Source organism: Panthera leo, chromosome D2 (assembly GCF_018350215.1).
Source record: "Panthera leo isolate Ple1 chromosome D2, P.leo_Ple1_pat1.1, whole genome shotgun sequence".
Classification (NCBI taxonomy): Eukaryota; Metazoa; Chordata; class Mammalia; order Carnivora; family Felidae; genus Panthera; species Panthera leo.
The window spans coordinates 53,541,474-53,562,737 of record NC_056689.1 but is presented as its reverse complement, the minus strand read 5'-3'; the positions used below and the strand labels follow the sequence as shown (position 1 = coordinate 53,562,737).

Below are 21,264 nucleotides of genomic sequence, written 5' to 3'. Positions count from 1 at the left end.
ACATTGTTTACAATTCTTTCCAATCAATAATGTATTACTTGCATAATTTAAAATAAAGTATAATCTACAAATCAAAGACATAATTTTTTAAATCTGAAATTATTTTATGTGATTTTCTTCATCCTGTAAAACTTTGCTTGAATGAGTTAAAGAGCCTGAGGAAGTCAGTAGACCTAGTTCCCACTTGGGCAAGGGTTTATTTATCCTGCTTATCTCCAGTTAGAGCCAACAACGCTAATGATTCTGAATAGCACAGGCCACTCCTTGGCCATCCCATCCACTCCCACCCACGACTTCAACTATCACCTCTATGTGGATGACTCCCAAACGCCTCTTTCCAGACACAGCCTCTCTCCACAAGCTGCAGTCCTGACTTTCCAACTTCCTGTTGGGTAGAGCCAACACCCCATGTACAAAACCAGACTCCTGTCCTCCTCCTCTCCCTAATTCAATTCTTTTGCCTAACTCCCTCCTTCCTATTAACTGTCATCTTCTTTTTCCCAGGAACCAAGAAAGGAAGTTTCCCATTCATCTCTAGCCCTCTTTATCCATATATCGACCCAGTTAACTGTTACATTCTAGTGATTTTTCAAAGAAATTCTTCCCAACTGTTAACTCCCTTCTGTTGCCACTGACACCACATCAGATCAGGTCCTTTTTCACCCATAACCTGGACTAGGGGAATAGCCTTCTAAATGGTCTCCTTGCTCCTGACAGCTTTGATCACCAGAGGAAAGAAACTTAAAAACAACAACAACAACAACAACAACTTAGTGTTAGATGCTTTTTCATATACCATCTCACATGGCTGCCTAGGTCATACAACAATCCCTGGTACAAGGTATTATTGTCCTAATTTTGGAGGTTTTAAAACTAAGGTCGAGAATTTGCAAGGTGATTTGCAAAAAGCCTCACAGCTATTAGTTGCTGGAATTTTGATCTGAACCCTTGTCTGTTGATTCCAGAGCTCGTGGTTTTTCCACCACAGTTGGGAACTTCTATGGATCCTTACCTTCTAAAAGATAAAATACACACCTCTTAACCTGCCTTGAAGGCCTTCAACATTCTAGCTTCAAACCTAACTTTGTAACAGTATAGAGTACGCACCTGTCAAACACACTAATGTTTCACGTGCTTTATTTCATTTAACCCACCACAAATCTATGAGGTAGGTACGATGATTATGTTCATTTTATGGATTCAGAAACTGATGCAAAGTGAGATTAAAAATAGATTACTATGTTGGGGTGCCTGGGTGGCTCAGTCAGTTAGGTGTCTGACTTCGGCTCAGGTCATGATCTCACAGTTTTTGAGTTCGAGCCCCACGTCAGGCTCTGTGTTGACAGCTCGGAGCCTGGAGCCTGCTTCGGATTCTATGTCTCCCTCTCTCTCTGCCCTACCCCTGCTTGCTCTCTGTCTCTCAAAACTCAATAAACATTAAAAAAAAACTAAAGAAAATAGATTACTATGTAAATCAAAAATTATCTCAAAATAAAATTTAAAAAATAGCTCAAGCAACATTACCCAGCTAGTAAAGCTGGATTTCAAACTGAGGTCTGTCTAGTTAGAGAAATTTTTAGGAGGCAGAATGGACAGGTAATTCAGTTCATGCAATCAATCAACATTTGTCACAGGCTCAGTACTATGCTGGGGCTGGAGACAGGAGAAGGGAGCACTGACAGTAATAGCTGCTCCTATGGAGCATATGCTCTATTGGGAAAGGCAGATATTGAAATGGGAAGGCGAAGCCTGCAGTGCTAAGAGACCATGGACTCAGAAGGAGTAGCCTTGGAGAGCTGAGGGTATCGGTAAGTCAGTCACTGCAATAAGGAACATGGGAGAAATAGGTTTGGGAAAAGACTGAGCTCAATTTGAGACACAAGTTTTGGGAGGATGTCACACAGGCAGCTGGATATGCAGGTGTGGAGCTCAAGAAGAGCACAAAAAGATCTGGAACCATTGATGCAAAGGTGAAACACAACTCATGACAGTGGATTTAACCTAAGGAACCCCAGCATTTATGCAGGCAAACAAGGAAAGAGAGGCCTCAAAGGAGCCCCTGCCCATCTGGCTGACTAACACTCTCCTGTGAACAAACCTTCTGAGGACTGCTTCACCTTTTCCCAAGCAGGAACACCTTTCCCTTCTTTCTATCAAGCCACACCATGCCTCAGTTAAGCCCTCACCTTGTACCAGAACACTCCAACCCAGAGCTTCCTCTCCTGGACTCAAGTCATGGAACAAATGGCCGGAGACTCCACCGTTTCTTTGTAAGGATACTGAAAATTTCAAGTATTTGTGCCCTGTGTCTCCCTAACTGAACTGAAAGCTCTTTAATGACAAATCACTGGTTTCAAATTAGGAATACAGTTAATCCTCTTTACAGAACCAATCAATAGTAGTCAATTCCAAAAAAAAAAGTGCAATAAAGCAGTAAATCAATAGCCAAGCATTTATGTAAACTAGTTACTCCAGAAGGACCGGAATGCCTTCCTCAATACAACAGCAACCAGCATCCTGGGCATGCTCTCAAGTTTTCCCCTGAGCCTCTACACTGAATAGAGCCAGTCACAAGGTGACCTCTTCTTGTGCATTTCTCGTCTGTTCCTTGGAATGTGCCACGTTCTTTAGGCTTAGCAGCCCTTGCTTCCAGAATCCTTCAAGTTGAAAAAAAAAAAATGTCTTCCAAAGGGAAGAAATGAGGGTGAAAATGATTTGCTCAAGGAAACACCAAGTAGCAGCCAAAGAAGCATCTTTCCCATGAGTCAAGCCACAGTTTTAACCAAGCCCCTTTAACAAAATCTTGTCATATTTTATGGCTCATAAATGATTCCTCACTCATAAAGTTTACACTACCCTTCCATACATAAATAAATGTCCGAGCTATAGAGAAAGGGAGAGAGTTAGTAACTTCTTGTTTCACAAATCACAGAAACTGTCAGGTTCTTACCCGCATTATCACCTGGCTCAGGTAAGCCCAGGTTAGGCAGCAGCTTTGGGGGTATTGCTCATCCCATCGGCAAGCACAGTTGCTGACACACAGGAGTGACTCAATGTGACCTCTGTGTATATCAGTGATGAATGGATGAGAAAAGAAGTTTGGGAAAAAACAAAACTGTAGAAAAGAATGAGGAGGCAGGCAATGAAGGGTGACATGTAAGTAGCAAGAGTGAGAAGAGACAACCAACCACCCCCTACATCTGAGGCTCAGACTCTCCCCAACTTCTCCACAAAGACACCAACACAGTAGCAACATTTCGGGGTCAGTGTCTCAATCCTACAGCTGTGAAATACACACTTAACAGTATTCACCATTTAGTATTTTTAAGCTTTGTAACTGCCTTCTTTCTTTCTCTTCATGTGCCTTAGGAACACTTTTTTTTTTTTTAACCTTTCAGCTAAATTAAGCCTTGACACCGAAATTGACAACTACTAGATTCTTAGGCAATGATGCAGCCCAAGCTTGTCCTTTGGGTTTGCCTCAGTGCTGCTTTAACATCCCATTGCTCCAGAAAAGATCTGTCTTTGGTGTCTGGTATCCTCAGGGATGGTGCCTAACCCTCCAATGGCAGAGTTCCCATTCTGCCTATCTTATGAGAGACACAAAGAAGCATGAGTGTCCCCAGTATTTAAAAAAAAAAAAAAAAAGAGCATTGATCGCATTTTCACAACACAGGAAGAGCCCCAGTTAACCCATCTCTGATATGCACTTTATCCTACTTACTTTGCCACACAAACAGCATCTCTAGCTCCTCACCATATTGGAGGCTGCCCCTGTCACTCTCAGGAAAGCACAGGGTGGTCTCCTGGAATCCAGTCTATGCATACCCAGGAGCAGCAGCTAATTTTAACAGCAGCCTTTGATGACCATGGCTAAAATCTAGCTAAAAAGAATTCCAAAGTACAATCCAAATGGGTTCTAGATTAACCTCTATCTTAGAGATATAATTCATTAATACAATGATAATAAATTGCCACAACAAGACTGCAAGCATGGTTTAATGGTAGATTTGTTAATGTAATGTAACACAGCAGTAGGTCAAATGTGAAAAAAGCATTAAATCACCTCAAAGATTACCCTTTTGGCATGTGACATAATGCAACTTCCTTTTATTTCTTTTTTAAAATATGTGACTACAAAATTACTTTCTCAAAGTGATTTAAGCTTTTTAAAAACAAAAGACAATGTTACATTTCTTAGTGAATATGAAAAGCATTTCCATTAAAATCGGGATTAAATTAAAAGGTCTATGATCCTTATTCTTAGTTAATAATACTCTGGAATTTCTGATTCACAAGAGAAATAATCATTACTTGTGGATAATACAATTCTCCACATAGAAAGCTCAAGAGAATCAGCTAAAAGATTAAGATGATTAAATAAAAAACATTTTTTAAAAATAAGAGAAATATAATATGAAAGTTACTACAAAACTTAACTGAGAGACATTTGAGTAAACGAGTAAATTAAGAAACATACTGAAAGGATAAAGAAGATGTGGTATATGTATACAATGGAATATTACTCAGCCATAAAGAAGAATGAAACATGGTCATCCAACATGGATGAACCTAGAGAGCGTTATGCTAAGTTAGATAAGTCAGACAGAGAGAGACAAGTACTATATGATTTCACTTGTACATGGAATCTAAAAAACAAAACAGATAAACAAACAAACAGACCCTTAAATACAGACAACAAACTGGAGATGGGGGGACAGATGGGTGAATTAGATAAAGGTGATTAAAAAGTATAAACCTCCTAATATATAATAAATAAGTCTTAGGGATGAAAACTACAGCATAGGGAAGATAGTCAATAATATTGTAATAACGTTTATGGTGACAGATGGTGATGACACATTGTAATGAGCATTGAGTAATGTACAGAATTGTCAAATCAATATATTGCACAATTAAAACTAATATAACATTGTATATAAATTATACCTCAGTGGTAAATTTTTTTTAGAAAAGAAAAATAAACATACCAGAATGTAAAGACTAATTACTATAAAGACATTCATTCTTCTTGAATTAATATATAGATTTATTTCAATCCCAGTCAGAATCTCAGTGGATTTTTGAGATTTGACAAAATGTCTCAAAATTTAATTTGCAATAAAAAGCAAAAAATAGTAATAATAAAGAAAATTTGAATAGCTATAATGAGAGAGAACTTCCTTTATGTGATACTAATATATATTATAAGGCTAACATAAATAAAACAGTGAGGTACTCAAGCATTTGAAGATAGATTATCTTATGCCTGAAACTAACTTTAGAATAAACAAAATGAGATTAGAAGTTGCCTAGGATTATCCAATGTATGTATTATTGAGGGAAATTATATAAGGAATATAAATATATATGAGGAATAAATATATTATTAAGGAAAATTAAGTATTTAGAAAACAGGTTAGATCTTCAGCTAATAATATGTACAAAAAAACTTATTCCAAATGAAAATTTGAATGTAAAATGCCCCTGAAAAGCTAGGGGCACCTGGGTGGCTCAGTCACTTAAGCTCTGACTTCCATTCAGGTCATGATCTCACAGCTCATGGGTTCAGCCCGAATCAGGCTCTGTGCTGACAACTCAGAGCCTGGAGCCTGCTTCGGATTCTGTGTCTCCTTCTCTTCTGCCCCTCCCCTGCTCACACTGTGTCTCTCTTTCCTTCAAAAATAAATAAACACTAAAAAAAAATTTTTTTAAAGCCTGAAAAGCTAAAAAATATAATCATAGAAAATAGATAAAGACTACAAATTTAAAGGCCATGGAAGTAATTATCAGGAAGGACTAGATCTGCCTGGTCATATGGAAATTAAAATTTTCTATATGTTAAAAAACATGCTAAACATTTCAAAAATATGATATTTCATTAATATATATAGTATCCCATAGTGGGGGTAAACATAATCTGCTTAATTATGCTTAACAAAGTTAGGTGAAAACTTATAAAACATGAAAACATGATCTCAATTTGGAAAAAAAAAAAAAAACAGGAAAAAAAACCCTAGAAAGCCATGAACCAAATGTTAGTAATTACTCTAGACAATAGAATTGTGGTTGATTTTTGGACTTTTTCTTTATCATACTTCTATTTCCCAAAATAAACATATTGTTTTGCAATCAAGAAAAAATGCTAACTTTGAGCCCCGCATCAGGCTCTGTGCTGACAGCTTGGAGCCTGAAGCGTGCTTCAGATTCTGTGTCTCCCTCTCTCTCTGACCCTCCCCCACTCACACTCTGTCTCTCTCTCAAAAATAAAATAAACATTTAAAAAATTTAAAAAAAAAGAAAAATGCTAGTTGAGAGAAACAGCAGCAAGTGACAAAGACAGGAAATTACTTATAAAAATACAGGATGCAGGAATGTTATATTCTTAATTCATGAAGAAGTCTCAAGTTAAAAAAAGATAAATGGACAAAAATGACAATTAAACAACCAAAAAAGCACAATTATGTGTTATATATTTATCAATATGTATATTTATTTCTAATAAGCAAAGAAATGCACAAACTATGAAACACCAAGTCTAGAATCTTTCACTGACATCCACTGGAAAGACTACTCTAGTATATCAGAAGTAGAAGCACAAATTGGTACAACCTTTTTGGAGAGCATTTTGGCAGTACGTATCAGGGGTCTCTAAGAAAATTCTACACTTTGATTTGTGGTACTTCCACTTCCAGGGACTCTGTGCTAAAGACAGAATGAGAGATCTAGGCAATGGAGAGGTATTTAAATAGAAAAAAAATCAGGGATCAACAGCGAAATTTCCAGCAGTAGGGGAATGGATAAGCCCTCCATGGGACCACATGATAGAATGAGACCCAACCACTGAAATCAAAGTTTGGAAACACCAAATGATGTGGAAACACCTTTTGTTGTTGTTGTTGTTGTTGTTGTTGTTGTTGTCAATTTTATTTGTTTATTTTGAGAGAGACAGATAAAGTGTGAGAAGGGGAGGGGCAGAGAGAGACAGACAGAGAGAGGGAGAGAATCCCAAGCAGGTTCCATGCTGTCAGCTCTGAGCCTGATGTAGGACTTGAACTCGTGAAGCCATGAGATCATGACCTGAGCCGAAATCAAGGGTCAGATTCTTAACTGACTAAGCCACCCAGCCGCCTCTAATGTGCAAACATCTTAATGATGGACTGTTAGGCAAAGAACCCAGGATTCAAAATTGAGTATTATATATCTACAGTATGGTCTTAATTCTGTTTGAAACAAAGGTCTCAGTTTTGCCACTCCCCAGCTAGGTGGCTTTGATCAAATCCTTGAGTCTCTCAAGGAGACCAGTTCTTTCAACTTTAAAAGTAAGAGGGAGACAATTGGACCCTTCCTTTCTAGCCCTCAATTTTCACTGTTGGATGACATAGCACATAATAAAAAAGTAATAAACAAGTCATAAATGGGTATATAACGTCTGCATTAACAATTAAAAATTTTTAAAAATAATAAGTAAAAGAATTGTAGTTGTTAAAATTGTTTGGATTAAAGATTCTTTTTTTTTAATTAGTATATCCTAAATAGGTGACATATTTTAGATCTGTGCTAAGATAGTGATAATTCATTAGAACTATACGGTGTGGCTAGAAATAAGCACACTCTTATCCTCTGTAACTAATTTGATCTGGGCTTGCCTGCCTGAGTCGGGAACACACTTCACCTGTTGTCAGCCATCCCATGACTTGGCATTGGTGAGGCTCCGCCCATTCTCAGTCAGCAAGGGGGTGGTCATGGGAGAACCTGCAAGGTTGTCTGACTGCTATGTTGCATAGTGGATGATGGTCACTTTTTTGGAGTTCTTTTTGTAAATTTCTTTAGCTTCTGTGTATATTAGCTCAAGAAATTCTTACCTTCCTCTGTTAGGTTCAAATAATAATTGAGCATATTTCTTTCACAACCGCCTGGAGCTTTACCAATCCCTCCCACTATGAATTGTAAAACCATGCCGGAGGCACGATGAAAGAAAAACCTCAAACACAGTAAACCAGGCTGAGTTAGGGCCTGAGTTATTGAGCCTGCTGAGTGGCAAAGAAGTGAATCTAAATCTGCTCAGACCCCAGCAGTTAACAAAACTGCAGACAGAGTGAGGTTTATACTTTGCCCTATCATCCAAATTCATTCTGCCTTGGGGCGGGGAGGGGAGGGGAGGGGAGGGGGGGAGGAACACATTTCATGCCAAAAGTTTTTAACTTCTGTGAATTTTAACCACCTCTCTGAAATTGACAAACCAGACTGCCAGAGAGGGCTTCAATTCTCCCAGGCAAACAAACCATAGGTGAAAATGTGTTCATCAATGAAATCTGAGTTCATGTTATTAATAATAACAAATGAATTGAAACTTCTTTAGAAATGACAGTAACTTGAACCAAATCCAGTGATATCCAAATTAAACTCTGTTATATGATATTTTAATCCCAGATGTGTATAGTATATACTCAGTCACATGTGTTTTTCCCAGTGATTTTTTTCCATTCCCTGGATTTTCCATAGTCAGTGACATTATATAGTTTAAACCTAAAATGAAGTCATCAAAACAGAGTCTCTCCTTGCTTCTGCCTCTTCCTTAATTCTGAATATTGCAGCCCTACTGTTTTATTATAATGCAGTTGTTCTTATAAGGCATTAAAAACATATAAATGATCATTGTGTTTTGTTGTATCTCTGGACTTATAAGGACTCATAATCAGCCCCTCTTAAGGGAGACTTACCAGTACTTTTATAAATGGATCACATTTTCTTGGGGCCACCAGAGCAGATCACGCCAGAGTGTGCAGCAATGCCACCACTAAGTAGATAATGGCACTGACCAGCACTGTGTGACCAATAACCCTGTCAAGCTTAGCCACCCCATTTATGTTTACATTTTGTTAAATCCTAAGGGTAGAGAGGAAAGGATTCAACAGTGTTCAGTCTGTATTATGGACCAAATGCCTTGGAGAAGAAAAAGGGAGGAGACGGGAGTTTCATTTTGCTCCTCTCATCCCAGCCCTTACATCTGGCAGGCAGGGGAGGAAAGAAGAAATGTCTTGCAAATCCTAAAAGTAGCAGAGACCCTGCTTCCTGGCAGAGGGTAGTGAGGCCTCAGAGACCTTGAGGAGGTGAGGCTGCTGTAGAGGCAGCCTCAAGTTACTGCACCTGAAGTCACCTGCGGTCAGGGACAATGGAAAGCTCAGTGGTAACCAGGCAGAGAGAGGAGGAACAGCAGACCTCCAGCTGCAGCCCCGTTAGGAGAGCAGAACCCTGTGAAGACACAAGGCTAGTTTCTTCTTCTATTGTGTCATTGGGAGACTTAAAAACGATCCTGAGAGCTAGTGTTTGTTGAATTTTTATTGTGAATCAGGCACTGTTCTAAGCCCTTTGCATGAATCATCTCATTTATTATGTAGATTCTATTGCCCCTCCCATTACATACATGAGGAAGTTTAGGTCCCAATAGACGAAGGTTATGCAGATTGTATATAAGTAGTAGAGTTGGGATGTAAACAGATCTAAGCAACATGTATCCAAATCCCAAATTTGTAAAATGCAATTAGAGAAAATACAGAGTTATATATCTTGCACATCCAAGTCTCTGGGCTAAAGGTCTTCTTCAGAGTGCGTTAACATGCAGGTTGGTTCCTCTCAAACTTCTCTGCCTCTCTAGCAATAGAACTGCCCTTCCAGGACAAATCTAAAGCAGAACTTCAATATATAAATAAAATTAATAAGAGCAAGGCTGCAGGGCAGAAGCAGGGTGAAGGGCTGAGGTCTTCTCCTACCATATCCTTCACCTGGCGGAGGCCCCAAACACTCCTGGAACATAGTTTGAAAACCACTGGTTTCGACCAATACCACTCTGAATTATGTGCTTGAGAGACAAAAGCAGCACAGCTAGAAAACCAACAATAGCCAGCTAAACCAAAGGAAAAGGGCAAAAATAACCCTCCCCCCGGCCTCAAGAGTCACAGTGGTACCTCACTATCCCCTGACACTAACCATCTCAAGTTTGAGCATTTGAGGGGCCAGAAGAAGGTGGAATTCAGGGTTGGAGCAGAGAGTCAGGAATGAGGCAAATCCAATAAACAGGCAGAGGTGGGAAGCAGAGCCAACAGGACTCCTGGGCCAGCGGTCTGTGGTGAGTGAGCGAGGCTGCTATAAGAACAGAGGTGGGAACGAGAGGGAGGCCTGCACAAGAACTGCTCCCAGAGTCGGCGTCCTCCGGCTATGAGATGGCAATGGCAAAAACTCACCGAGCACTTCAGTACCAGGCTTTTGGGGCAATGGGGGGACTACACTGCCCTCCTTCTCACTGATTCAAATACTATCTTTTCCTTCCATACAGTAACATACTGTTCAGGGGCTGATACTGTCAGACTAAGCAGACAGAAATAAATGCCTGCTTCGGGGAGTAGTGTGGGTAACACTTAAGAGCGTCAGACTCCTTGGCATCACACTCTAGCTCTGCCACTACTAACTGTGTAACCTCGGGAAAGTTATTGAACCTCTCGGTGCCTCAGTTTCCTCTTCTCTGATCTGCAGAACACAAAAGCACCTATCTCAGAAGGCGGCTGTGAGGATGACAGGTTAATACACGTAAAGTACTCAGAACAGTACCCAGCAAGGTTTGCCCTAGGTATTGGCTGTTATCGTTCCCTTATTAGGAGAGCTTTTGTTTCTGCACCCAACCACTTTCTGGTTTCTCTTCCATGCCATATTAGTTTCTTATTGTTGCTGTGATAAATTGCCACAGTTTCTGTGGCTTTAACAACATAAATTTGTTATCTTACAGTTTTGAAGGTCAGAAGTCTAAAATGGGTTGGTAGGGCTGCATTCCTTCTGGAGGCTCTAGGGAAGAATCCATTTTCTTGCCTTTTCCAGCTTCTAAGAGGCCTGCATTCCTTGGCTCATAACCTCTACCTCCTACTAGAGACTCTGATCCTCTTGCCTCCCTTTTATAAGGACCCTCTTGATCAGACTAGGCCCACCCAGATAATTTCCTTATCTTAAAATCTTTAATTGCATCTGCTCAGTCCCTTTTGTCGTGTAAAGTAACATATTTATAGGTTCTGGGGATTAAGACTTGGACACCTTTAGACGACTATTGGAATTATTCAGCCTACGACACATGCCTCTCCAAAGTCTAAAACTGCACACTGGCAAGGCTAAGGTAGACCCAGAGGGCAAGAACAATAATATTAGTAGCTAACTTTTTGAGCACTATGTACCTGGCACTATGCAAAGTGCTTTAAGTGCTTTAAGATCTTACTCAGGTCTCACAGCAACCCTGTAAAATTACTACCCTGCAGAAAGGATAATTTCTTGTCTAAGGTTGTACAGCTAGTAGGTGGTAAAGCCTATGTAAACCAGGTAAGTTTGATTCTAGTGTCCTTGTATTTCACCAATAGAATACCTTTTCCCTACACCTTAAGCTATTATAACTTAGGGAGAGGGGAAAAGGGTTGCACCATGACAATCAGGGGCCTCAGAGACTGTGCCATAAAAGGCAAAATGCTCCCTGGATACAGAGAGACAGGGGTCCTGCAGAGCCCATACTAAAAGATCCACACAAATAGTGAAGCACTCAGAACATTTTATTATACTCAAAGGAGAAACCTTGGGATTAATTAAGAATTTCTTCAAGTATACCCAGGAAGGGACCACTTAGTCTTGCCACCACTTGGGGAGGGAAAGTGAAAAGCCCATTCCCGACCCTGGGCCAGGTCTGCAGTTCTAGTCAACCTCCAAAAAGAAGATAGGAACTCACAGTCTCCTGTGAAGAGACTTCCAACTGAGTCACACGGATCCAGATCCTCTGAAAGCATACCAAGAAGTCTCAGAACCCCTGTGGGCCACCAGAGTGGCCCCACCAGTGTTCAGCAGTCAGTATACACCAGGGCCAAACCATCCCCCCTGCCTTCTACCCCATAACAGTTATGAGTATATAACCTGCCACGTGCCACTGGTTTCAACAGGGACCAGTAATTTTACCAATACCACAATGAATGGCCTCTTTTTCTATCAGTTCTTACACGGTGAATGGCTCAAATTTTCTATCAGTTCCTACATAGCGAATGGCTCAAAATCAACTATGATGGGCACAAGGTGGAAAGGGGAAAGGCAAACAACTGCTAAGCACACGTGGTTTAACTAACCATTCATAGCATCTCAACCTCAACTGCTAAACAATTTAGCCACAGCCCTACCTGAAACTTTCTAATCAGCGGAGTTATAGCTACCTGGCTTCACCCAGCCAAAAAAAGTGGCCATTTGTTTGTTTTGGGTGACGAGACCAGAGGCTGATGCAGAATAGCACAGTGGTCAAGGGAATGGACTCTGAAGCCAGCCTGCTCTGACTGCCTCCTGGCTCTGGCACTTTCTTGCTATGACCCATGAAAGTTACTTAACCTTTTAGGTCCCGGGTTTCCCCATCTTTAAGATGCACATGATAATGGAGGTCCATACTCCTTTATCCAAATCAGAAGATTTTTGGCTTTTATAATGGTAAGACAGTACCGTGTGCCATATATCACATAACACTGTTGGTAGGATCCACAGCAAACATGTCCATTCTTTCTGAAATAAGAATGTATGAACAGTTCTCACCAGGTGAGAAAAATAAAGACTACCTCATGTCAAGTCAGACCAAATTTTGTAGCCAAACTTATGAAAACCAGTTTTCAGAGCTTGTTTTGATTTTAGAATTGCAGGTAAGGGATAACACGTCTCTGGCACTTGCTGCCAGAATGAATGTTCGAATGAAATGAGTTAACAGATGTAGAGTACTTAGAACACTACCTGGAATGCCGTAAGCTCTGCAGAAGTGTTACCAACAACAACTGCTACCATGATTTGCATCTAAATAGACTTGCTAGAGCATTATAAACAGGAACATTTTAATTTATGACTAAATTTGGTTCAGAAATCAGTACCTTGGCGATGAACAGGCATGAACCCTTTAGAACAATATTCCAGGACACGATTTCTGAAACGATGGAAATGTCCTGTATCTTAACTGTCTGGTAGAGCAGCAACTAGCCACATGTAAGTACTGAGCTCTTGAAATCTGGTTCATTAATTTCATTTAATTCTAACTAATTTGAATTTAAAGCCAGGAGCCATATGTGGCTTGTGGCTACCATACTGATGGAGCAGCTATAGAGGGCTAGGATCCAACCTGGCCCATGAAAACCTATTTAAGCCATTAACACAGATGAAATATAGCTTTAGTAAACGTAAGCCTGAGTCCTGCACCCTGAGAGCAGAGAAGACCACGTGATGCTGAAGAGAGTCATCTCTTCCTTTCTAGGCCTTGTGCTTGGCCCATGGCAAAGTACATCTTTGACATCATCTTTACCCTCCCCACTTCTCCATCTCCAACTCCCTTTTTGGGGATCCCACATAACTGGTCCACATGCTTCTCTAAGCCCCATCATACCTCCCAGGCCTTCTACCACAGTGCCATGCTCCCTATCACCTGCCTTCCCTCTCTCCAACCAAATTCCCACTTGCTCAATGCCAAGATGTCAACCAAATGTGAGCAGGAAAGCAACTTGATCAAACAAGCCACTATTACTTTCTCTAACAGCTTCCCTATGTTTCCTTCTAAATCCAGAAGCTCTTAATTGTTGTGTTCCCCAGGAATCCCCCTCTCCTCCCACCCACCCCCAGCAGAGGTAGCCCAGCCAGAGAGAGAGGAGTCTGGGCTGAAGCAGCTGTTGTCCTCCGTAGGCTGCCTGCCAGCCAGGTGTGTGGCAGTTGGGGACTGCCAACACACACACATGCAGAGCGGTCTCGCTCTGTGCAAATATCTCCTCCTGCCCAAGCATGAGAAACATTCCCTGCTCTCTGCTCTAAAAAAAACATCATGCACAATTCTTTCCAATTATCCTTTATTCATTTAGAAATTTGTAAGTAACAAATTGCACATTAAATTCATTTTTTTTAAGTACACAACAAAAACCCAGAAGAGACTGTGACTAAGAACAGTTGCAAATAAAAAAGAAAACCAACCACCTTCACTGGAATCTAGCTTCACCACAACCCACTTGAGCATGGAATTTTTAATGACACAGGTCAACCTTGGAGCACATCCAAGGAGCTTATGTTACTAGAAGGACTGGAAGAACGTCCCTACAGCTCAGTCTCACCTCTTACTTGGTCCCAAGGCATGGACCAAAGATAATTACTATGCATGGCTCCTAGGTATAAAGAAAATTTCCTCTGTCGGCCTGTAAATGGAGGACACATAAATGGTAAATATTATGTTTTTCAATATATCCTTTCATTTATACTATCTTCTCCAAAGTAAAGATTTGAATCAAAGAACAAAAGTCTTAACACTTAATAGCAGCCCACAATTATTTCACAGGGCCTTCTAGTCGCAAGCACTGTGCTAAGAAAGCCACCATTAATGCCTTCAGTAGGAAAAATGAGACGTGCACATAAATAACTCTGGAAGAAAAGAGAGGTCGGGAAGGTAAAATGCTGCAGGAATCCCAGCAGCGGCAGGTTGACTATTTGGGGCTGGGGTTACCTGGGATGGCCTCACAGCAGCAACAAAACTCAGTCTGAAGGATGGTTAGGATTTAGAATGGTGAAAAGGGGCAGGAAGGGCATTTGGGAAGAGGAAAGGACGTTCTAGCTGACAGCATCATCAGGCATTCTTTAGAAAGTATTCGTGAAGACATGGCTGCATACATCATCCAGAGATAGTCCAACTCCCCTTCTCCCGCAGGGACACACTGTGGGACAGTATCTATGGGGTCACCTTCACCAACCACCCAAGAAAAGTTTTCAAAAATTCTCCCTAGTGGGTCCAGCATTCTTGGCCTCCCCTGTGCCCATTCTGCGGTCGAGGCCCCACCCTATTCTACCAGGGGTGCCGACAAGAAACGCAAGGAAAAGTGCTTAATCTTGCAAGGATCTAAAAGATCTACCAGCAAATTCTGCATAAATACAACTACAATTATGAACAGCATGCAAATAAAACTTTCCGATGAAGTGAATCTCCCGTAACATCTCTTCAGGGAGCTAGTGAAAATGATGCTGATAAATCTTTAAATGATTAATCTTTCTTACACGGAACAATTGGTTGAGTCGGTTGAACCCACTGTCTCATGGATTAAACACCAGGCAAGGATTAAAAAAAAACCAAACCCATACAATTTATACTGCGCATTTGTTATTAGCCACAACGGCGGGCTTCTGGCTCTATGTTACTCATTATCGCAGCACTAGAAAACATTTTAAAAGACGTGGCCATCCCAATTACCAGTTAAAGTGAGCCCAGGTCCAACATGGGATTTTCTAGGACTTGATGTAGCTCAGTCTCTCCAGGAACTATCTCGTGGGCACCTTCCTTGAAATCCTGTTGCTAGGTGCCGCCTCAAAGAGAACTTATGTTTTCCCTCCTTGGGCTGGCCGCCTCCACAAGCATACAGAAAACGCGGCGGAGACCGAGGCAAACGTGTGAGGGCAGCGAAGTCGGCGCTCAGGGCGCCCTCGGGCCGGAGTGGCCCGCGCGCCCTCGGAGCCCGGCCTCGGGTCGCCCGGGTGGGGGCGGGGCCCGGGCCCCCGCGCCAGGTACGGACCCACGCGGCCGCCCTCGCGGATACGCTGGAGTCGCACAGAAAGCGCCCACCTCTCCCCGGCGCCAACCTCGGGAACCGAGCCACACGGTTGCCTCCTCACCTCTGCTCTTCGGGCCAGTCGCGCCGCACCGAGTCCCCAAGTGCAGCGTCCCCTCTGGGACGCGCCTGTCGCTAGCGGCGTCGGGTGTCCCCGCTACCGTGTGTCAGCGGCGGAGCGGGTGCCAGCGGCGCGCCACAGCCACAGGCAAGTGCCCGGGAGGCAGAGCCCGGGGCGCGCCGCCCGCTCTCCCGCCCGCCGCGCTCTAGCGTGTGCGCCCCCGCGGGCGCCGCTCCCTCGCTCCGCGCCCCTGGGCTCTGCGCGCTGCCGGGACGGCACGGCGGCGCGGGCGGCAGCGGGGGCCCCCGCCCTGGGCCGGCCTTTCCCAGAACTCGCCCGCCCCGGGTGAGAGGCCGCGAGCGCCGCCGCGGGCCCCCGGGCGGCCGGGGGAGCGGCCTGAGGCGGGGCCCGCCCCCGGCAAGGGCCGCGCGGAGCAGGCGGGGGCGAGGGGCGGACCCGGCCGCCACCCCCGCCCGGGAGGCCCGCCGCGAGACCCCCGCTCGGCCTCGGGCCCCGCGGGCTGGCGGCAGCCCGGGGCCCAGGCGGGGGCGGGCGAGAGCGCTGCCGGGCCGCCCGGTTGTGGGGAGGCGGGAACTCTGGGCATCCCAGGCCGCGGGAACTTTAGCCCACACCTTCTCCCCGGGGACCTGCCCTGTTTGACACTTCTGGAAACTGAGGCTCGTGGCGGATAGGACGCTTGACCCAGGTTACTCTGGTAAATGGAAGCACCAGGTGTCGAACCCCTTCAGTCATTACTTTAACAGGTTTTACTGAGCACCATACCGGGCCTGGCGCTGTGCCACGCTCTGGAAATACTCCTTTTACTGGTAATAGTGGCCATTCAGGTCCGTGGACTCCAAATCCAGTGCCCTGTCATTGCTGAAGCGAACATGCGGATGTTCAACCCCTGCCAGAAACTGCAGGCTCTGCACAAATCCTTCCATGGGTGCTGGGTGGTTATTAGACCCACTTGACAAGAGAGCCAGGAACCTGGAGAAAAATCAAATTATCATTCCCCTCCCCCGCCCTTTTCCCCTCGTCTTTACCAATTTTGATGGACTAATGACCAATTCCATAGGTCTGACACCTGGTACATTCAATCTGGACCAATTCCTGAGGCCCATAACCCCTCTCATCTGTTCTCTTCCTGGACTAATCATCCCTCTTACCACAGTCATTTTATTTTCCCTCTTCTACAACTTTAATCTGTGCAGAAACCTTCAGAGGCTCCCTACTGCCTTCCAAACTAACTCCACATACTGTAGGAACCCACCTCATCATGCTTTATATGGACCACCCAATGTAAGGTCTCTTCCACTCCAACTCTGTACCAGTGTTCAGGCTGATCCTCTACCTGGAAGGTCACCATCTCCTCCCACACACTTTCCTCCTCCTCAAGAGAGTTCGACCCTCTCAGGTTGCTCTTAAAAGTGACCTCCCCTCCTTTGAGCCTCCAGGGCACAGGAGAGATTGGAGCAAGAATGCATAGGAGGACACCAAGAATTCTGCCTATAAAGAATCTGCCAGCCTGACCCTTAACTGCTTTGCTGTTTTCTCACCACTAGGATTTTAATGAAAATCAACATGACTGCCTCCCTTAAGAGCTGGTTTTGGAAAGGTCTCTGCAGAGGACACTGAGGAAACTCTTTGTTCATTAAGAGCTCGAGATTTCAGCACTAGAGCAATAGGGAATGGTCATTTCCTGCAATCCCTGAGTCCATGCTGGACAGGTGAATGGAGGAGCCAGGAAAAAGGAACCATCGCTGACAATAAACAAGGTAGGCTATTTATTTATTATACTGTTTTCCATTATGGTTTTAGAATTCACTTAATGAATCTAGTAATGTCAAACATTATCAGTCACCTGTAGCCCCCCAAGACTTGTTTTTTAAAAAAAAGGCACATGGGAATTACATTGCTACAAACTTGTGGATGCACAAGCAGTTAACATTGAATCCTCCAAATGAGTCATCACACCGTTAGTAACCAAAGCAAACCTAGGTCTATTGGACAGGAAAGTTACCTAAGTGTGATAATCGACATCATCCCATGCCTGGAAAAGAGCACCTTCCCCAAATCTTTGCAGAGAGAGCACATCCAAATCAATGTCCTTTGCTCGCCCCCTCGCTCCCTCTCTAAATGAGACTGGAGGGAGCCATGTCCCTGAGGCTGCCTCACCGCATTGGAATGTCTGAGCTAACAGTGCTTCCAGAGGGTTCGTTGCTCCTCTGAACAGCACTGCCCAGACTTTCTGGAGATTTTAATTCACTTCCCAACCTCGCCAACAGTTGCACACAAGGTGCCTTTTTTACACCCTGCTCTCTGTTCAGTGAAACATGCAGACCATCTCAGGGGAACAATGGCTCCATTCAAGACTTTTTCAAAAGTGCAGCATATAACCTCCATGCTGTGAGTTGCTGCCAGCCATTATCTGGAGGAAGAAAGACTGTCAGATAAAGTGGGAGAATTGGGGGAGTACTGGATACTTTCCATGGAAAATTCAGCTTCAATAAATTAAGTTATGCATCTTTGTATACAAGACGATTTGGCGGAGTCAAAAACAACAAAAACAAAAGCCCCAAGAAATAATGCTGTGGAAACTCTATTTAAATATAGTGTGTCTCTGTCTGAAATTTCAGAAGAAAGCCCACATCTTTTTTGAACCTGTTACATAATGGTCTTCATTTGATGGAAATTGATTTAAATAAGTTATAAATGATGGGACTAGGGAATTTAAATCATAAAATCATTTTAAGAAATGGAGTCATCTCCCTATTTTCTTCCTCTCCTATCCTGTTAATTTTTTAGATGGGGGGTGGTCTCTGAGTTCATGGTTGTTGCTGCCAACGGGAGGCCCCACACTCCCTACTGCACATATTACAGAAAGAAGATTGGCCCTTTGCCACACTCAACAAGACAGCCATCAGTTAACCCATTTATAAACACGCTCTGAGGTTGGGAACTGAGTAGTCCACACAGGCATCACTGCCAGTTTGTTAAAGTAGTAGGTAGCTATACTTCTCTGAGGTGGTTAGGAGTGAGGGTGCAGGACATCTGGTCGGAAGAGTGAGAGAAGCAGGGAGAGGCAATCCTAGACATTCTCTCTCAACATAGCCAGTATTACGGGCACAGACTCTGATACGAGACCAGTTGAGTTGAAATTCCCAATCTACTTACTTCCTTGGCATGAGCCCTTGGCCAAGTTACTTGCCTCTCTGTGCCCCATTTTCCTCTTCTGTAAACTCTACCTACCCCTTCGGGGGTGTTATGAGGATTAAATGAGTTAATCTACGTGAAACGCTTAGAACATATAAGGAGGGGTTCCAGCTGACAGTCCCAGCGAGCATTCCAGCAATGGTCCCAGTGAGGATCCCAGCTGGTAACCAGCATTAACCCTGGACATTTGAGTGAATGAGTGAGTGTGCGTGCCTTCAGGGGATTCTAGGCCCTATAGCCTTTAGGCTCTACCAAGTAGAGCTGACAAATGCTATCCTCACCAATTCCTGTCCAAATTGCAGGTGTGTGGGGGTAAATAATTGTTTTTAGTCTTTTAAGCCGCAAGTTTTGGAATAATTTGCTGTATAGCTTTAGTAACGAAAAATAGGTGTGGATGTTGGGAAGTAGGTAGAGTTTTTAGAAGCCTAGTGAGAGGTTTTTACTGCTTGCTTCTATGTTCTCAATGAAATGGCAAACAATGTCCTCAGGTGAGAGTAAAGATATGGTAGGAAGTGAAAAAAGTTTGAGAGAGAAGGTATGAAATACTCATTTGGGAAAGTTGGAGAGCAAATGTAATAATTAAATATAATGCCAGGCATTAAGTGTTCAATTTTGGTCATAAATGTAAAGTGAGCCCAGTCATTGTGATGGTACATTATATTTCAGACAGGATTAGCCACATGGATACATGAGAAGAAAAAATATATCTCCTGAAAAAGAAAAGGTAAAATTATGATTACCTGAAGAAAAATGTGATTATGGGTCTAAATAATACCAATCAACTACAAAATATGTAGAATTAATGTCAACCTACTAGAGTCACTGGATGTAAGACAAATATTCAAAAATCAACAGCTTTTCTATATAACACTAATGTCTGCTTAAAGATATATTGGGATAATCTCATCTCATCTCATAATGCTTTAACAAAAGCATTAAAATATGGAAATTAGGGGGCACCTGGGTGGCTCAGTCGGTTAAGCATCAGACTCATGATTTCGACTCATGTCATGATCTCACGGTTCATGAGTTCTTGCAGCGCAGAGTCTGTTTGGGATTCTCTCTCTCTCTTTCTCTCTCTCTCTCTCTCTCTCTCTCTGCCCCTCCCTGGCTCTATATCTCAAAATAAATAAATAAATTTTTTAAAATATGGAAATTAGGGATAATCATGATAATATACATACATGTATATACATGTGTGTGCACACACACATGTCTAATTATTTTGGAGAAATTAGAGAGATTTGCATAAATAAGAAGAGACATACTATTTATTTGTGGGAGACTTAAAGATTAAAAAGTGTCAATTTTGGGGTGCCTGGGTGGTTCAGTCGGTTAACTGTCTGACTCTTGATTTTGGGTCAGGTCATGATCTCTCAGTTTGTGAGATCGAGCCCTTTGTTGCACTCCACACCGATAGCACAGAGCCTGATTGGGATTCTCTCTCTTTCCCTCTCTCCTTGCCCTTCCCTCCCCCGTCTCTCTCAAAATAAATAAAAAAGCTTTTTAAACGTGTCAATTTCTGCTAAGTTAATATTTAACATTTAACAAAATCCCTCTGGAAATTTTTTTAAAACTTGCCAAGAAACGCTGATATTGCTAAAACTAAGGTGCTCGTCACATTGAATTTCATTATAATATTCTCCCTCCTTTTACTTTTGTTTAAAATTTTCCATATTGAGAATTTTTTTAAAAAAAAAAAAACCTGACTGCAAATTTCAACAAATCATTTTGAAAAAATAAATGATTAGCTAAAAGAATGTTGTAAAAGAAAGACTTTGAGAGGGGAGCAAAGGGGACATTTCAGCATCAGTAGTGACTGTCCACAGGCAGAGGCCATGTGGTAGCAGTGAGTGTGCAGCGGAGAAACACCAGCAGCTGGTCCTACGCTGACTGTTCCTGTCACATAAGCATGGTTGTGTCTTTCCTGTGGCGGCTCCAGCCATTTTCTAGCCTGGGTCTCCAGCCCTCCCAGTGATTTTGGTATAATATATTCCTTTTCCACTTAAACTAGCAAGAGTTAGTTTTTGTTGTTTGCAACCAAGAAATCTGACTTGGACAGTTTAGAAAAGAAAAACATCACTTCTAAATAATTCATAGGCTAAAGAAAAAAAATCATAACAGAAATTCTGAAATGTTTAGAACTGAATGACAGTTTAAAAAAAAACAACAAACTACATACCCAAACCTGTTGGCTATACCTCAAACAGTATTGAAGGGAAATGTATAACTTCCAAATGCATTTAGTAGAAAAGAAGAAAAGTGTATATTAAATTGTGTAAGCGTTCAACACAAGAAACTAGTCAGAGAACAACAGACTAAACCCTAAAAGAGAAATAATACATTATTCAAATAGAAAACCAAAAA

General features: G+C 42.5%; 1 protein-coding gene across 1 annotated transcript in view; it reads right to left on the bottom strand.

Moving 5' to 3' along the window:
- LOC122201659 (1-phosphatidylinositol 4,5-bisphosphate phosphodiesterase epsilon-1-like) overlaps positions 1-15,790 on the bottom strand; it is a 69,351-nt gene extending 53,561 nt beyond the window's left edge. The window contains exon 1 of the mRNA XM_042907511.1: positions 15,685-15,790. The gene's annotated coding sequence lies outside the window, so the exon portion shown is untranslated. The remainder of the gene's footprint in view (positions 1-15,684) is intronic.
- Between the last annotated feature and the right edge of the window lie 5,474 nt (positions 15,791-21,264).